At 34.2% G+C, this 20,346-nt stretch overlaps 1 long non-coding RNA gene across 2 annotated transcripts in view; it reads right to left on the reverse strand.

Annotated features, from left to right (window-relative positions):
• The window catches only part of LOC134730858 (uncharacterized), a 303,347-nt gene that overhangs the window by 266,226 nt on the left and 16,775 nt on the right, over nucleotides 1–20,346 (reverse strand). The gene's annotated exons all lie outside the window — the stretch shown is intronic.

The following is a 20,346-nucleotide window of genomic DNA, read 5'->3' on the forward strand; positions in this document are numbered from 1 at the left end:
CGAACATATTTAAAAGAGCACCTGTAGTACACGTCACCAGTGGATTAACTTTATAATAATGATTTCTCATTATTAAAGACTATTTTTTAAGAAAAAGGCAAACATGAATTAGTGGAAATGTGATAGGATTCATCACCCTTGCATCTTTAAGGTCTTTGATGAGGCACTAATCCTTGAAAATTCCCCAGAGATGTGACAATTCTTTGAATGTAGCTATTTTTAAAAGGAGCTACAGTCTGGGGATTTCTTCTTCCTCATACATTTGCTAATAGTTCTCACTCAGGTTTCATGTAGCTAATGCCAGAATCTGCCACTGAAAAAAAAAAAAAAAAAAGTCTCTTTCAACTATACCTCAAGGAACTTGAAAATTAATTGCAATATGAAATTTAGGTTTGTGAATCTTCTTGATCTACTGTTAGATGGACCCATGCCAAATTCTACTTTTTGAAACTAATCTCCACAAGGCCATACGTTAAGCAAATGGTCACAGTTTTATACTAGATTCTCATAAATTAGTATTAGCTCTGAGCCAGTGCTGATAATCTTTAAGAGGATTGCATATTAACATTTCTTCAGGTCATTGATTATTTTTATAAATAGCTTCAGTTACCCTTAGAGAAGATTTGGAAGACAACTTACCACAGAAATGTGTGGTCATAAACAAGATTATTCAAATATTTCAAGGTTTCCGTTCACTCAGAAGTCTCAGGGACTGTCAAACATCTCAGTTCTTGGAAATAGGTCAGAATTGAAGAGCTATGATTCTCCATCATGGTGTTTTGAATCAGGATTTCCTTCATTACACCTGGAGGTTTACGTTTCCCCATTATACAGTTCACGTATCTTCTTAGTGATCTGCTATGTACTTCAGATGTAGAGACTCCATGATAAACCAGCCACCAACAAAGATCCTCCACAGTCAGCTCCTGTTCTGTTAGGATAACGACACTAATGGTTCACACTACCGCCTTGTCTCTATTACTCTGGAATTTCATCATCTTCAGCATTATAATAGAAGAATCTCTCATCTAATTACTGTGAGAAGACATTTCATATCGAATCGTCATTATTTTTAACAGTTTTTAGTGATGTGTTTCTCAGTACCTTGATGAAGGGCACGTCTCTGTTTCCTCTAAAAGTATATAGTTCAGAAGTTGCTAAACAGGTAACGCATGATAAATGAAATCTTATATATCACTAGGCATATGCACTTGTTCTTCTGCATATGAAGACATCTCTGTCATCTCAAACTCATTAAGGCATGTTGAACTGATCATATAAATAGCAGCACTGTTCTCATTTGGTCAAAGTAAAATGTTAAATTTGGGATCTTGGTCAATTGCACAATGCTAGTAAATTAAGCCATGTCTAAAATTATGTTTCTCCTTCTTTTGCATGCGCAGCCATAATCCATTCTTATATATATTCCATAAATGTCTATGAAAAGACATTAGCAAAGCCTTGAAATTTGTTGATGCACATTCTTTTTTATTCCAGGTTAGATTTTCTCTTTGCCCCCACTGAATGCTGGGATCTATCTCTAGTTATAAATTTAAAGAAAATGAGAGTAGCAGAGGAATCATTGCAAGTAATGAACATAAATTGTGTGAGGTGACCACATTCTTCATCTAGAGATGATGTAGGAATTACTTTCTAGTTGGAATCTGACAAGGGGACTGAACGCTGTTTTAACCATTTCTACAGCTGATTCTGATACATGCTGTTTGAAAACTACTTCTTGAAAGCCTTGAGCCTCAAATGCGGTTTCACATTGGATTCAACTAGGCAGTTAAAAAAAATACTCACAGATCTCAGCCCCAGAGTTTTTAATGTAATTGATAGTGAGGCTGACCTGATCTGGACATCAAGAATTTGAATGGCTTTCTGGGTGATTTCAATGTGCAATAAAGTTTGAAAACCTCTGCTTTGGAGTTCAGTGGGGCTGTTTGTTTGTTACTCATTTTTTTTCACTTGGTTGCTGACAGGAGTAAAAAATAATGAATTATCTCAAATAAAGGAGAATTTTTATAACACCTATATAATGAAACAAAGACAAATCAAACACCTTGAGCTTCTACTGGACAAAAATAGCATTAGAACAGTTTCTAATGGATACTGACTGTGGAGGAGATTTCAGAGAAGGACACAGTTCTAGGAAGCAGAGCTGCAGTACTGGGTAGATGTTTTTCTTATGCCATGATTAATTCATTTTTGCCGTTCCCCCTGGCTGTGTGCCATTCTCCCTTATTCTGAGTTATCTTCCTTACTGTCTACCTTTTATATGTTTTCTTTGCCTCACAGTTTATTTCTGCGATTCATCATATCAGCGATTTACTATGGTTCCGTCTCTGTTTTAGTTTCTGAACTTAACTGTCCTATTTGATTTCTGTTTCTCTCTTCAAACTCCCACATGACGGGATCCATCCGATTAGGCTAGTTTATCATTTCGTACAAGATCAATCATTGGTCACTGATATTTCTGTATATTAACTGTCCTTGCATCAGATTCATACCCTTCTTCTTGGCGTGTTTTGTGGAGGACTAGAATGTATGATTTAAAATATGGCTGATATGGCTTAGCTTTGCGTCCCCATCCAAATCTCATCTTGCCCCAGGCATTAAGGGACCTGGTGGAAATGATTGGACTATGGGGGCGGTTTCCCTCATGCTGTTCTCATGAGAGTGAGTGAATTCTCACAACATCTGATGGTTTTATAAATGGTAGTTTTTCCTGCTCTCTCACACGCTCATCTGGCCTGCTGCCACTTAAGGTGTGTCTGCTTCCCCTTCCTCCATGAATGTGTTTCCTGAGGCCTCTCCAGCGATGCAGAACTGTGATTCCATTAAACCTGTTTTCTTTATAAATTACCCAGTCTCAAGCAGTTCTTTATAATAGTATGAAAATGGACTGATCCAATCACCAACTAGAGATGTCCCTTTAGATGGGATCTAAATGAAACCTCTTCACACAGGATGATGAGAATGGCAGATCCCTGACCAGTAAATACATCTAGTACGAAGCAGCCTTTTCTCCTCTATTCCTTATTTACTATGAAAATTACAAAACTGGTTACAATGAAGAGCCTATGATCAAGCCTGGCACCAAGGTACATGCCTGTAGACCGAGCTAATGGGGAGACTGAGGTGGGAGAATCTTTTGAGCCTGGAAGTTTCAGTCCAGCCTATGCAATATAGGGAGAGCTTATCTCTAAAAATAAAATTAAACAGTTTTTTTTTTAAATAAAGAATAAGTGTGAGATACTTCAAAGGAGGGTCTAACTTATGTGAGATTTGTCTATACACTATAATTTTGAATGAAGACTCAATAATGACTCCAACATTTCTGTCCTAAAAAAACTAAAATGGGCCAGGTGTGTCAACTCATGCCTGTAATTTCAGCACTGTGGGAGACTGGAGTGGGTAGATCACCTAAGGTCAGGAGTTCAAGACCAGCCTGGCCAACAGGGAGAAACCCCATCTCTAACAAAAATACAAAATTAGTGAGGCATGGTGGTGGACCCCTGTAATCCTAGCTACTCAGGAGGCTGAAGCAGGAGAATTGCTTGAACCTAGGAGGTGAAGTTTGCAGTGAGCCGAGATCACGCCACTGCGCTCCAGCCTGGGAAACAGAGCAAAACTCCATTTCAAAAACAAACAAACAAACAAACAAACAACAACAACAACTAAAAACCCATTGAAATGTGCCCTCTAAGTATGTGGAAATAGAGAACATTAAATGACAGAACATAACATACCTCTAGAGAGATATATGACATTTAGGGAAGGACTCTATTATAGATACTAATTTAACTCATTCAGCATTTATTAAAGGTTTGCTATCTGTAAGAACTTCAGCAGTCGTGTAAGATTATAGCAAGCCTCCTCAGAGTTCATGCTGAAATAGAATATTTGAATATCTGCACAATTTAACACATAAAAGAATATGACAGATTCTATGACAGAAATATAAATAAGTGAGGCAGTACTGAAAACTAAAAACAACATATTTCTGTTTAGAAAATTGGGGAAAAACTCAGAAAGCTTTTGGTTTGGACTGCAAGATGAATAAGACTACAATGGAAAGAGAGAGAAGTAATTTAGGTGGACAAGACAATATGAGCAAAGTCAAGAGATAGGATACCCATGGAATTTTCTGGGTAGAATAAAAACTTTAACTAGGCTAGAAAAAGTGTATTACGGGAAGGATAGGAATGCAAATAGGAAAATCATGCTCGGACTATAGTACACAGCTTTAACTGACATGAAAAATAATTTATTATGTAAAAAAAATAAGGAAGCATGAAAAGATTCTTGGCAGGATGGGATATAATCAGAAGTGCCTTTAGAATGTCGAGACACTGTGTGGGACAGTTTGAATGAGGAAGCAGTGAAGCCAGGTAGGAAGATGAGCTAGAAATGATGGCACCATTTATATGGAAATAGGAAACTTTAATGCCTGCGCACGTCATCAGGGTTGGATAATACGGCCTGGAGAGTTTCTGTTCAGGATTGATAGTTTAAAAATTGGACAGTTCAGGAAGGAAGGCAACACAGAAAGAAGATTAAAACTATTATACAGACAGAATCATGAAATCCAGCTCCTAAGTAGGGATGCAGTTTTTTTTTTCTCTTAAAATATTTAAAACTCCATCTCTACTGGTCATCCAGCATTACTTTTATTGAGGATGCAGATTCCAGGGCTTTTTATAAACAGAGGAAGAATCAGTGCTCATATCTGAAAATAGGATTGATGACTCTCATTACAGTAATTCAGAGCAAGCCTCAAGGAACCAGGCATACACTCTCAACGGCTGCAAGAACTCTCCCTCAGCTATTCCAGCACTTCATGCCATCGGCAGCTTCCAGCTACTCAATTTTGTTTGGTCAATAATTGAGAACAGCAGACAATCATTATTAGCAAATAAGTTGATGTCCAAAACTTGTATTTGCTCATCTTTTCAAATCATTTTTTTCCTAACTATGCATTATTTAAGAGAAGCAACTTTGAGTCCCACTTGGACAAATTTCCGACATTATTTATCAAGAAGTTTTGGCTTTCAATATCACAGATGTATCCTGCACCATGTAAACAGTGCTTCAGAATACAAATGTATTATATCAAGTGTTCCCCGCTAAGTAAGCCTCAGGAGCTGCAACGCACCATGCGAAGCTGATGACATCCTTCTTCCTCCCCAACTTGTGTTTTACGTGTTCTCCACCTAATTTCTGATTGGACAGCACAAACATCTAACAAATCCAATTCACAAATCTGGAAGCATTGCTGATTTCTCTTTATCCTTAAGTTACTGCATCCAATCAGGTAAGTCCTATACATTTTGTTTTTCCAAATTAAAAAAAAAAACCCTCTTACACCATTTCCCATACATTTGCATTTCCATTACTTATTTCAGATTTTTATTTCTTATTAAGTAAATTATCTCCTGGAGTTCAAAATTGTATCAACTTTACCTTATATTTTCTCCTGACAAAATAATAATTAAAAAATATAAAATAAATTATGTTGCATCCTAGCAAATAATAATTTCAAAGAATAATTCGTTTTTGATATATGGTAAAGGGCAGCAATCAAATTACATGCAGTCATTTTCTGCATTTTTTTTTTGCCTTCGCTTATTATTTATACAGCTCCACTGTTCTGATTATACAAAAGCAATTTCAGTTCTTGAGTAAACACTCCTCTTTCAGATCTATTCTTTTCACATATACTATTTTCTGTATGTAATTAAAACATATATACATAATAGCATTATCAGTATTAATAGTATTTATTGTTAGATGATTATAAATTCATATGTGTTTTCTATTTGGGTTGTTTATTTTTCTGTTAAGTTTTGAGAAGAACTTAATAGTTCTTTGTCAGATATGTGCTTTCATACTCCAAATATTGTCTTTTCATCCCATTACCATGGCAAAACTTTTGAATTTCGATGAAATTTACTTTGTCTTTTGTTTTTCTTTTATCTATTGTCTTTTTGGTGTCAGATCTAAGAACTACTTGCTTAGCTCTAGGTCCTGAATATTTTCTATGTTTTATTTTTTTCCTGAAAGTTTCCATAGTTTTATATTTTAAATTTAAATTTATGATCCATTTTTAGTTAACTTTTAATGAGATGTGAGACTTTGATAACTTTGATAATAAATGTCTGATCGTTCAATCAGTATTTGTTGAAAACACCATATTTCCTCAGTTGAATTGCTTTTGCACTAAGTCCAAAATCTGTTTGGTACATTTTTGTACGTTTATTTCTAGTTCTCTGTTCTTTTCCATTGAAATACGTGTTTATCCCTTGATGGATACAACACTACCTTGATTGCTATAGATTATAATATATATTATATCATATATAACTATATATTGCAATAGATTATAATATATATTATATCATATAGATTAGAATATATATTATAATAGATTATAATATATATGATATCATATATATTATAATAGATTATAATATATATGATATCATATATATTATAATAGATCTTGAAATCAGGTAGACTGATTCCTGCTACTTTATTCTTTTTTTAAGTTGTTTCATATATGATAATTCCTTTGATTTTCTATAAACATTTTAGAACCATTTAAGCTAATGTCCAAAACCATCTTGCTGGATTTTGATAAAATTATGTTAAACATGTATATCCGTTTTTAGGTAATTGACATCTTTACTATGTCTTGGATTTTCACTCCACGAACATGATATGACTCCACTTATGCAGATCCTTTTTTATTTCCCTCATCAGACATGGGCACTTGGAGCACTCAAGTCTTGTGGATGTTTTGTTAGTAATACACCTTGATTGTTTTTCTTAGCAGTTACAAATGGCACTGTATTTTCAATTTTTGTCTTCATATGTTAATTGCTATTATACAGAAGGGCAACTGGTTTGTGTATCTTTATCTTGTATGTTGGAAACTTGCAGAACTCACTTATTAGTTTCAGTGTGTGTGTGTGTGTGTGAGTGTGTGTATGAATTGCTTGCGATTATCGACTCATGAAATCATGCCATTTGCGAACAATAATGTTTTATTTCTTCCATTTCAATCTGTATACATTTATTTTCATTGTTTGCCTTATTGCACCGGCTAAAACTTCCAGCATTATGTGGAATAAAAATGATGAGAGGGGACATCTTGGCCCTGTTTCCAATGTTAGGGGAAAAACATTCCGTCATTCATTATCAAGTATGAAACTTGCTGTATTGTGTGTGTGTGTTTGTGTGTGTGTGTGTGTGTGTGTGAGATGCACTTTTTCAAGATGAGAAAGTTGTCTTGTATTCCTATCTCTTCTGAGAATTTTTATCATAAAAACAGGTTCAATTTGTCAAAGGCTATTTTCGCATTGATTATATGATTATTTGAGTTACTTCTTTAGCCTATTAATGTGGTGGATTGCATTATTTGATTTTTGAATACACAACCAATCTCGAATGGCTGAAATAAACTCCAGTTTGTAACGATGTTTAATTTATTGCATATAATGGCAGTTTGTATTGGCTAATACTTTGTTAAGAATGTTTACATCTATATTTGTAAAATATATTTATCTCCTGTGTTCTTTTTTCTTCTTTTTTTGTACTACATTTGTCTGGTTTTGGTTTCAGCGTAACGATAGTTTCACAACATGGATTGGAAATAATTAACTAGTATATTTTCTGGAAGAGATTGTATAGAATTAGTGCTATATTTTCTTTAAGTTCCTGATAGAATTCTCTAGTGAAATGATACTGCTGGCAGATTTATTTCTCAAATTTTTTAAAATTTAAAATTCAAAATTCTTAATAAATATGAGATACTTATATGGAATGAGTTGTAGTTTTTTAAAATTAGGTCTTTTAACCTAAATTTTGAAATTTACGTGTAGAGAATTACTTATAGTATTCTTTTTTTTTTTTTTTTTTTTTTTGACAGAGTATTGCTCTGTCGTCCAGGCTGGAGTGCAGTGGCTGGATCTCGGCTCACTGCAAGCCCCGCCTCCCGGGTTCTCGCCATTCTCCTGCCTCAGCCTCCAGAGTAGCTGGGACTACAGGCGCCCGCCACCACGCCCAGCTAATTTTTTGTATTTTTAGTAGAGACAGGGTTTCACCGTGTTAGCCAGGATGGTCTCGATCTCCTGACCTCGTGATCCACCCACCTCGGCCTCCGAAAGTGCTGGGATTACGGGCGTGAGCCACCGCGCCCGGCCCCACTTACAGTATTCTTTTATTTTGTTTTTGATGTCTGCAGTCTGTGTGACATGCCCTGTTTCATTTATGATGTTGGTAGTTTTTGTCTTCTCTCTATTTTTCTTTGTCAGTTTTGCTAAACATGTTTTAGTTTTATTGATTTTTTTTCAAAGAACTAGTGTTATTTTATTTTCTTTATGGTTTTCTTTTTTCTTTTATTGATTTTTACTTTTATATTTATTCCTTCCTTCTTCTGTTTCCTTTGAGTTTATTTTGCTCTTCATTTTTATGTTACTGACGTAGGAATTTAGATTATTAATTTGAAATTTGTCTTCTTTTGTAGTATATGCATTTAGTGCTATAAAGTTCTCCCTCTGCACTGCTTTAGTACAATTTTTGACATCTTTTATTTTCATTTTTACTCAGTTCAATGTATTTTCTATTTCCCTTAAGGTTTTCTCAGTCTTGGATTATTTTGAAGTGTGTTGTTTACTTCCCAAGGGTTTGGCAATTTTTCTTTTCGTTATTGTTTTCTTTTTGTTATAGATTTATTCCATTGTAGTTAGAGAACATACTTACGCTAACTGCAATGACTTTAAATTTGTTCATGAATATTTTATGACCTACGATATGGTATATCTTCTTAGCTATTTTATGGACATCTTAAAAGAATGTTTCGTCTGCTGTTCTTGGGTGACATGTTTTATAAATGTCTAATAGATCCTTTGGTCTGTGGTGGTAAGTTATTCTATATCCTTATTGATTTTATGTCTAATTTCATCAATTGTTGAGAGAAGAGGGTTGAATTCTCCATAGATTTGTCTATCTCTCTTAATTAAATTTTTGTTTCACATATATTTCAGCTTTTTTGTTTGGCACATGCACATTTGGGATTGCTCTGTTTTCTTGGCAGATTTACCCTTTGGTCATATATTTCTCCTTGCGTCTGGTAATTTTTCTTTGCTCTGGAGTCTTTATTTGATATTAATAGAGTCATTCCTGCTTTCTTTTTATTAATATTTGTATGACATAAATTTTCCTTCTTTTTACTTTCAGCCTTCAAATATTTGAATTCAGTTTCTTGTTGACATTTGGGTCATGTTTGTTGCTGTTTTTTTGTTTTGCTTTGTTTTTTGTAAATTTCACTCTGCCATCTCTGTTTTTAATTAGTATATTTAGACTGCTTATATTTAATGTAATTATTGATATCTTAGGGTTTATATTTGCCATTTTATTTTTATTTTCTTTTTTTTACCTCTGTTTCTTATTTCTCTTTTTATAATTCTGCTTTCCTGTGGATTACTTGAATATACTTTTAAATTCCATTATAATTTATCTGTAGTGTTTTATGTGTATTTCTTTGTAGGCTTTTTTTAGTAGTTGTTCTTCATATTACATTATATATAACTTATTGCCATCTATTGGCATCTGATCATACCATTGTCTGTGAAGTGAAAAACACTTACCTTCTTGCAGATTCTTTTGGTCTTTTTTATTTAAAAGATAACTATCTTAAATATTTCATCTTTATGTATTTAGTTATATAATCTTTGCTTCAACCATTAGGTATGATTTAGAAATCTCAAAAGAAGAAGAAACCTACTGTGTTTCCCCATAGTTATACTCACTCTGATCTTCTTTTCTTCCTGATCTTCCAAGATATCCTCTTTTATTGTTTTCTTTCTGTTTAGAGATGTTTCTTTAACTGTTCTCTTAGGATAAGTGTTTTGGTTACAAATTTCAGAACTCTTAGAGTTTTTGTTTCTTTCTTTTTTTTTTTTTTTTTTTTTTTTTTTTTTTTTTTTTAGTTTTGTTTTAAACGTGAAGATTTCTTGATTTCCCCTTCATTCTTAAAGGATATTTTCATGATAGAATTCTGAATGGACTGCCCCCCTGCCTACTTTTTTTTTTTTTTTTGCTATACTTGAACAATATTATGCCACTTATCCTGGAACTTCACAGATATTTGATGAGAAATCTACTCTCATTTGAATTCCCATTTTTCTATCATTGCCTCTAAGATTTTTTTAATCCAATAAAAAATACAAAGTTTTAGCAAAAACATGGTAAATTCCAGCAAGAAATAGAAGATACAAATTTGTTTATCTTAGGAGTTATTATATATTTATGGCATGTTCATCCTGACTAGGGAAATCGCAAAACCTCCTTTAATATCCATCAGCCATCAAAATTATTTAATATATAAAACAAAATTATTTAAGATATAAAAGAGAATCACATGGATATTTTCAAGCTATAAATATGATAACTGAAATAAAAAATTTAAAGGAGGGCTCAAAAGCAAAATGTAGGTGATAGTGAGAAGAAGCAAAGACCTTGAAAACATAAAAATTACCCAGTATGATCAACAGAGAGAAAATAAAGTGGAAAAAAATTAACAGAACTTCAGGGACCATGGAAACTGTAATGAAGATCTAACATGGGTATTACCAGCATCCAGGAAAGAGAGAAGAAAATTGTGGGTCTGAAAAAAATACTCAAAGAAATAATGGCTGAGTGACTAAAGTTTAAATAACAGATCATCTGACTAATGTTGACTTAAGCAATAATAACATTTCTTTCTCTTGCATAAAAATGTAGAGTTAAGCACTGTCAGTGCTGTGCATGTCTCAATTACGCTGGAGAGCCTGCTCAGCACCTTGGCAGATCTCTGGGCTCTTGCTCTTTGGTTACAGGAAGTCTGCTATGGTTTTAGGCATTATATCTTTACATCAGCATCTTGGACGTTCAGGAAGGACTGAACAGAAAAGGGGAAATTTCCATTTATCAGATAGAAAACAGTTTCTAAAGTAGCCTTTCATCAGATTTTAACTAACGACTCTTCTAGCGTGCAAGAAAGTGGTCAAACAATAATTTACTTATTCATTTTTAGTTTATCATTAGTATTTATTATTTATATTATTTATTATCATTATATAATAATTTGTTACTATATAATATGAGAGTATTATTTATTATTATTATTATTTTTAGTTTATTATGGAAGGTAACCAAAGAGACTGATTTAGATACGGGTTTGAATAGCAGACATGAATAAATTGCAATCCTAATGATGCTACACTTTTATATCTTCATTTAGCAATTTCTCTTCTTGAAGATAATACATTAAGATCTAGTGTGTGGGTTTTGGACAAATTCATAATGAATTTCTGAAACGTAAGAACATATTTCTAACATTTGTGGAATGACTATGGGCCAGACGATGTTCAATCTAAGGGATTAAGATACAGTAGTTCACTTATCTTTGAGAAGAATGAGTTATCATTTTCATTTTTAGATAAGGTAATTGAGGCTAAGTGATGGTCATTAATGTATCAAATGTTGCAGACTACATTAATGGAGAAGTCATATGTTGGACAGATCCAATTTCAAAGGCACTTTTATTCTGTATCGTTCATTTTGCCCCTGGAGTCCAGCACAGCACCTGCAGCATAGTAAGCCTTGATACAATTAGGGAATCAGCAGAAATGGAAAAAAAGTCAGGCATGAGTTTGAGGGAAGGTCAAAGAGCAGAATGAATGCAGAAACACTTACTTTTGTTTATTATATTCTATTATCCTGTTTGCTGCTTTAGTTCCTGTCATTACAATCCTGTCTTTCCTACATTATATATTCTAAGATAATTTTATCATGTGGCTCAGCCAATTCAAAATGGTCTTCACATTTTAAAAATCTCCTCTTAGTCCATAGAGTTAATAAGTGCAAGGATAATTTAAAGATTATTCTTGGCTGGTGGATTTTCAGCTAGAGATAAGGGGTGAGTGTGGTTTCAGACTTATTTTTATTTTTATAGTGCTTTCAGTCTCAATCCAATCGTAACTTCAAACCCAACTGCTTTTCTACAAAACCTGAGTGGTTTTAGCTTTCAGTTTGGATGACAGTCAGTCAACTGGCTCTGGTTTTAAAGCCCTGTCAAACCTCAGTCTAATAATAGATCATCACAAGGGGAGTGGAATCACTTTCTTTTCTATACTAGAACTTTTATTAGCAGTTAATGTCTTTTAAATTAATAAAATAATGAGTCACTTTATATTTAATTTTAATATGTTTATATTAGAAGTTGTATATTTATAGCATGACCATCCTGAGTAAGGAAATCAGAAAACTTCCTTTAATAACCATCAACCATGAAAATCATTTAAGAATAACTTTTTTCCATTTATTTGGAAAAATGTCTGACTTTACAGCAAAACATAATTTTCTTTCCCTTTTAACTACTGAGCCTCAGTATCATTCCATTTGACTTGTGCATACAATTTCCAAGGATTCTGAGATGCCCAGAAGGACCACTATCTCAATGTACAATGTTTTAATGACTTTATTTGGAGGCTCAGACACCTCTGAATTGACAAAGACAGAACAAGTGTCTTTCCCCTTCAGTACCTCATTGAACTAGTAGCTCTGTGTTTTATTCTCTCCTTACCTTTTAAAACATTTGATTTTAGCTAAGATCAGATTTATTTACCAGGAAACCTTTATAAGAGCTCCCTTTCTGCTACGTGCAAATGTGTTAATGTTTATTCATTACATGGCAATGTGCCTATGGTTTTCCTTTAGTCCTTCTTAGGCTGTGGGACATCACCTCAGTAAACCAAAAATTAAATGCTAAGCCCCCCAGCCAACTGAACGGAGCCCTCCTGTCAGCCAAGGGCATTCCAAAAGAAACCTAAGAAACTAGTTCAGGCCATGATGGGAAGCGAGAGCTGGACATGCCTCATTATCCCCTCCTCCCTCTGAAATTCAGGCACAACTGACCAGCATTAACACTAAACCAGAAATATTAAGACTGACAAAATGGACTCTTTGTAGCAATAAGATGCCAAATTCCAACCTGACTCTAGTATAGAATCATGACATCAGGCCCTGAAAGAAATCGAAGTATTTTACCCCAAAATAGATTTCTTTGACATATTTAGAAGCAGTCTTGCAAAGCTGCTTCTTGTGGGGGACATTTACATTCTATAGAGAATTCTTATCCATTTCCAGGTCTTTTCCTGATCCAGGAGAGAATTAACTAAAAGTCTTGCACCTATAGGGTCTGATATGAGACATTTATCATCTATTCTCTCTGAAGCCTGCTACCTGGAGGCTTCATCTACATAACAAAAGCCTTGGCTTCCACAACCCTTCCAATCTTCTACTAGCATTTCTTTCTGCTGACTTCAACTCTTCAGGGAGAGCTTAACCACTTCAACCAATTACCAGTCAGAAAATAATTAAATCTACCTATGACCTGGAAGCGTTCTGCAAGTTGTCCTGCCTTTCTGTTCCAAATCAACATAAACCTTACATGTGTCGACTGATGTCTGCCTGTAACCTCTGTCCCCCTAAGCTGTAACCCAACCACCTTGGGCACATGTTCTCAGGACCTCCTGAGACTATGCCTTGGAACTTGGTCACTCATGTTTAGCTCAAGATAAGCCTCCTTAATATGTTAGAGTTTGACTCTGTTCAACAGCATCTCCATTCCTCAGAGCATATATTGTCCTGAGTTGAAGCTATCCCCTAATTGATGGGAAACTTCCTCATTTGCTCTTTCTCTCCCTGCGCCCGACTCTCTTCCCCTTCATGGAGTTAGTGCTTCTTTTGAATACCACACTTATCTAGAGATATGCATTCATTCTCTTGAAAGTTTTTCTTCTTCATTCCTCTTCTATCATTCTTCCCAGTTCCCTATTTCTTCCTTTTAGGGTCTTCTTTCCTATTCATTTCTTCTATTAGTAAATGAAACTGTGAACCAAAAGTATCTGAGACAAATCTCAAATCAATTTAGAAAGTTATTTTGCCAAGTTAAGGATGCATGCTCAGGAGGCAGCTCTTGCCCTTCTCAAAGAATAATTTTAAGGGCTTCAGTATTTAAAGAGGAAAGGATGGATATTGCAGGAAGAGAAAGAAATGGTGGGGGGAGGGGGGAGGGATAGCATTGGGAGATATACCTAATGCTAGATAACGAGTTAGTGGGTGCAGTGCACCAGCATGGCACATGTATACATATGTAACTAACCTGCACAATGTGCACATGTACCCTAAAAGTTAAAGTATAATAGTAAAAAAAAAAAAAAAGTTAAAAAAAAAGTACGGATAGATAAGAAACAAAGGGTTGCATTCTTTTGAGTCTTTGGTCAGCCTTTCACAAATACACAATTTACATGTTGGGGGGACATTCACTAGAGAAATGATCATTAATGCCTTTGTTCTGACTCAGTGGATCTTCATTTTTACATCAGAGGAAGCAATCAGGTATGCATTTGTCTAGGTGAGCAGAGGGATGACTTAGAGTTTTGTCTTTTTCCTGCACCTGGGAAGAGAAGCTAGCAATTTACATTGTCAGGGTAAAATTCAACACAACTATTTTAGGGTAAAGATCTTGAGGCCCACAAGGAATTTCCTCATAGCCAATTTGTGAGGGAGGTATGTAGCATTTTTAACTTTGTGGAAATCTTATTTAGGAATAAAATAGGAGGCCAGTTTTCCTGACACAGTTCCCAGCTTGCCTTTTCTCTTTGGCATAGTGATTTTGGGGTCCCAAGATTTATTTTCCTTTCACAAAACCACAGAGCACTAAACCTTGTTAATTGGAAGAAAACAAAGAACAAAACAAAAAAACAAACAAAAAAGCCCTAATGATAAACTGTTACCATGTGAAAAATAAAGCTAAAACTAATTGAAGTAAGTTATAATTCATTACAAAACCAACATTGTAAGTGTTCAAAAATAAGTGTAATGCAAGCAAGATCTACTTGAATTTAAATAGCATATCACTGAATTTAATGAGAAAAATAGATGTTGATGTTTAAAAGAAGTGTAGTAGAATATTAGTTTTAGGACTGCTAGATCTTTGAAATATTCTCTTGAATATTATCAGTAATTTATCAAGAAATAAAGCATTTTGTGACAAAATTGGATTTTAGCCTGTGACGTTAGATATTGGTTTAACTTTTAGTTCACTATGACACTTTAAAAGTTTAAACTTTGAACAATTCATTTAATGTCAAAATCCTAATTGTAAAAATATGAGATCATGAGAAATATCTTCCTTATCATTTTTTAAACCACTAGATATTAAGCCTTTTACAATTTTAAAGCTATACTCCAAAACAATAACACTATTTCATTGCAAAGATATATATGTGATTAAATATATAACATATATCTCTATATCATATAAATATATTGAAGAATATGGGTTCTTTTTGTCTAAATTTAGAAAACATTTATGTTTGCATCAATGCACTTTGAAAAAAGACCATTGGAAATACACATTTTAATAAAAAACAAATGACAAATTTATAGTTCATTATAAAATATTTTACAGACTTTGAAACATTCAGTACGATTCTAAATGGTTGAAATAATAGCAATGAGTTTTCCTACTGGGCTAGTTACTGGCTGACTGTTCAAAAATGTTTAGCCTGAGTGGCTTTGACTATTCTTCAAAAGTGTTTGTGCATCTCCACGTCTGAATCAGTTCATTTTGGCCACAGGCAGATGGTAGGTTTCAGATTGAAATGTAACACCAATGTGATGAGACAAATTAATCTAACAGAAAAATTAAAAACAATATAAGCAAGCAGAATATGGTTGATTATAAGAGGATGATTTAGTCCCACTCTCTTAACTCATATGTTTGCATATTAAACACCCTAACTACAGCGACTAGGAGACTTTTTAAAAATTTTTTAATTCTCATTAGACAATCTGTTTCTAATAACACACATTCAAAATGATTGTTCACTGCTTTATTTATTTGCCCAGTTTTGTGTTTATATATGGCGTAGTTTGTGCCATATGTATAGACAAACTGTGCCGTATATATGTAACATAGCTTGTAGAATCGATACCAAAGTACAGGAAGGGTTGGGAATCCATCCTTCCAAGGATATCCAGCTGTTGTACACAGAAACCGTCTGCACAGATGAACTGGAGTGATTACATTTTATTTATATGCCCCATTTTTTAAATGATTTGTATAATTTATCTTAAAAAATGGTTCTAGAAGATTTTAAACGATCACATTTTTATTTTCAAATCTTCCACATTTTTTTTTCTTAAGTGAGAAGCTTTGATCTTTCAACGGATGAACACAAGTTTAATATAAATTAATGACAAGGACATCAGAATTCAATTTGGTTCAGATAAGTGACTCCTGTAAAATACTTATTGCTTGAATTTAATGTATAAACAATCCTATTTCCTAAAGGATAAACAAGTGTTCATTTTTATATATTAGTACAGCGACTCTTCATAATACCATCTATTGCTTTGAAAAACTATATGCAATGGCACATAAAAGGGGCCCCGTCTACATGATTTGGAAACTGATCCTCAAGTCTATTCCTTTGTCGTCTCTTGTGAAAAGTATGGTAATGTGCCTCTATTTAGATTTGTTCAGTGAAACTTTTGCTTATTATTAATTTTCAGGTGTGAACTATAGGGAAAAGACCCAAGGTACATCATTTAAAAACTTTAGGATGCAAGAATAAAGAAGAAACACACAGGATTTCGTGTCATATTACCAAGATGTAAATCCTTTTTTTACAGTTTCCAAGAGGCATAGCCTGGTGCTATTCAACTAACCTTTTAAAATCTCAGTTTCTCACAGGTAAATTATTTATATGGAAGTAACCAACAAGGAGCAATAACACTACAAATGTGACATGTTAGATTAAAAGTTTCATAAACATTTTACAATAGCATCAAAAGCTAGAAATTTATCCAAATGTAGTGGTAATTCAGGCCCAGAAAGACAACATGGTTCTTCAAGCCACTTTGCTTAAGATCTAGGACTCTCCAGATTACTGACTGGCAAAAACAAAGTTTAAAGTCAGGCCAGAAACCACAGAACAGGAATTCTCAGTCTTGTTGAGAACCAGCTAATTATTTCATTTCATTAGTTAGTTATGGATTATTTATCATATATTTAGAATGTACTTTAATTACAGGGAAAAAAGAAGCATGACAATTTCAACAAGCGAAATAGCCAGATAATGCTGAAATGATCCATCCACAAAATACCCAAGGAATAATATAGATCTCATAAAATAAATGTAACAAATATTAGATTTTTTCGCCTTTAATTTTGTTTTCCTATAATCCAATGTTATGTAATTACTTAGATAGTTTTAAAGACACCCAGGAGCATAATAGGAGATGAACATGGAACCTTGCACAGAGCCATAAGAAAAATATACAACAATTAGGAAGCATATGAATATTAAGTTGATTTTCAAATTTTCAATATGTTCTCCATAGGCTTTCTCATTGTATTCTCACGATAACTCTGAGCCTTATGGAACAAGCTTTTATGATCCATGCTTGCAGCTGAGCAAAGTGGACCCATGAACACACAGTTGAGGTAGAGCTGGAGAAGGAAGCCCTTGTCTCCTGACTGCAGTCTTACTTAAAACATCAAGAAGGATGGACTCCTAGTTGGTCTACCTTTACGGCTATTGCTCTTGCCCTTATAAATTATTTAGTACAAGTGGGTACACGCCAAGCTTTCTTATATTGATTTCCTCAGCAATATCGTTTCCTCTTACCAGGTCTCTATTCCTTTACAGAGCATTTATGACACATTGTAATGTCATCTTCTAAGGGCCAAGTGGCTATTCCTGGAAGTAGCAATGATCGATATTTCAGAATTATAATTGGGACAGAGGAGAGAGCTCACAAAAGGGACTATTTCCCAATGTGTCTCTTTTGATGTCAATGAATTCCTGAAAGAGTTGAAGCTGAGGGTAATATTCTTTTTGAAATTTAGATGAGCAGGATTTTAATGTACTAAAGAAGGAACGAAGATTTCTGGTGTGGGGATAGGGTTTATTGTTGCTTTTTTTCCTCTCTTTCATTGCCCTCAGTTGCTGGTTGTTTCTTTATTTTGCTCATTCATATATTTTGCTTAAAAAACTATTGTTTATTTGTTTAAAAAACAACTTTTTTATTGGCATAAGAAAAACTTGAACCATAGATGATGTAACAATCTTTAATTTTTCATCAGTGTTAGCTGTTCCTCTTTATTTAACATTTGTATTTCATGTCCTGCCAATCAATTTTATAAGTTTAGTGATTTTTCATTGTAAACCTACCTCATGTATTATGTATTGATATTTTGTAAAAAATTTGCTTTGGAGAAATCTCACAATTTTTCTGAGCTTCATTTCCTTATTTTTTTGACTAAATTTTTTTTTTGTTTTGAAAGGATTGTAAATTCACATGCAATTTTAAGAATTCATAGAGGCCAGGCATGGTGGCTCATGCCTGTAATCCTAGCACTTTGGGAGGCCAAAAAAAAAAAAAAAAAAAAAGACAGAAAAAAAGAAGTAATATACAAAGATCCTGTGTATCTTTTTAAAATTTTACCCCAAAGTTACTATTTCACAGAAGTGTAGTACATTATCACAACCAGAATACTGATGTCAATACAGTGAAGACACAGAAGTCCATCTGCACACACATTCTTCATGCTGCCCTTCATAGCCACACCTACTTGTCCCCTCCCATTACCAGTCCCTTGAGAACTCCTGGACACCACCAATGTTGTTGTTGTTGTTGTTGTTGTTTTTCCATTTCTATAATTTTGTTAATTCTAGGAGGTTATGGAAATGGAAATGGAATCATACCGTATCCATTAACTTTGAGGCTAGATTTTTTATTCACTCACCATAATTCTTTTGAATATTGAACCACTCTGTTCTGCTACGAATCCTTCTTTTTGGTTGCTGGGTACCATCCCATGATAGCAATGTGTTACAGTGTATTTAGCCACCCACTTGTTGAAAGACATCCGGTTTGTTTTCAGATTTTTGTTATTATGAATAAAGCTACTATAAACAATTGTCTACAGGTTTTCTTTTCTTTTCTTTTTTTTCTTTGTTTCTTTTTTTTTTTTTTTTGGGGGGGGGGAGATGTTAAGTCTTTATTTCTTCAGGATAAATGTCCAGGGGTGTAATATGTGGGCGATAATGACAATGATAATTGCATTTGTGTTGTTTTTAAGAAAATGCCACACCATTTTTAAATTATGGAGTCTATTCTCTTAACAGGTAAAGGGCTATTCAGATCATCTATTTCATCTTAGTTGACTTTTGGTAGTTTGAGTTTACAAAGCATTACCTTCTAGTATAATTTTTTTCTCTCTCTTACATTAACTGCATCTCATTTAATGCCAGATGTTGTATTCTCATTTTCAGTTAGACTGATGTATTTTTTAAAACTTCCTTTGAGGCTTCCTTTTATGGCTTGAATATGTGTGTCCTCCTAAAATTTATAGTGACGTCCTGGCCCCCAGTGTGATGGTGTTAGGGAGTGGGACCTCGGGAGGCGATGAGGCCCTGCGTGTGGAGCCCTCCTGAATGGGATTGGGGACCTTAGGAGAAGAGATGTGAGGAAGATGATCTATCTTTACACCTGTCAGGTAACAAGGAGAAGACGGCCATCTGTAAGCCAAGAAGAGAGCCCAAACTAGGAACCCCACCATTCTGGCACCCCAATCTTCAACTTCCCAGCCTCCAGAAATGTAAAAAAAAAAAAATGTTGTTTAAGTCACATGGTCTGTGGTATCTTAATAGCAGCCTGAACTCACTAGAACACTTCCTAGTTTACCAATGGATTATTTAGATGTGTTTTTTCATTTCCAAGGTTTTGAAGATTGTTTTTTTATCTTTCTGCTATTGATTTCTACAGTGGCCTACACCTGTAATCCCAGTACTTTGGGAAGCTGAGGCAGGTGGACTACCTGCGGTCAGGAGTTCGAGACCAGCCTGGCCAACTTGGTGAAACATTGTCTCTACTAAAAATACAAAAATTAGCCGGGCATGGTGGTGCACGCCTGTAGTCCCAGCTAATTGAGAGGCTGAGGCAAGAGAATCACTTGAACCTGAGAGACAGAGGTTGCAGTAAGCTGAGATCGCACCATTGCACTCCAGCCTGGGCAACAAGAACAAACTTCTGTCTAAAAAAAAAAAAAAAAAAAAATATATATATATATATATATATATACACAAATAAAAAAATAAATTTAACTGTTAATGATTTCTAGTTTGATTACTCTATGAATAGAAAAATATTCTGGACAATTTCAAGTTGTTTACTTTTTTTGAGGTTTGTTTACAGGCCAGAATATAATCTTTCTTGGCA

The sequence above is a fragment of the Pan paniscus genome, chromosome 7 (assembly GCF_029289425.2).
Source record: "Pan paniscus chromosome 7, NHGRI_mPanPan1-v2.0_pri, whole genome shotgun sequence".
NCBI classification, from domain to species: domain Eukaryota; kingdom Metazoa; phylum Chordata; class Mammalia; order Primates; family Hominidae; genus Pan; species Pan paniscus.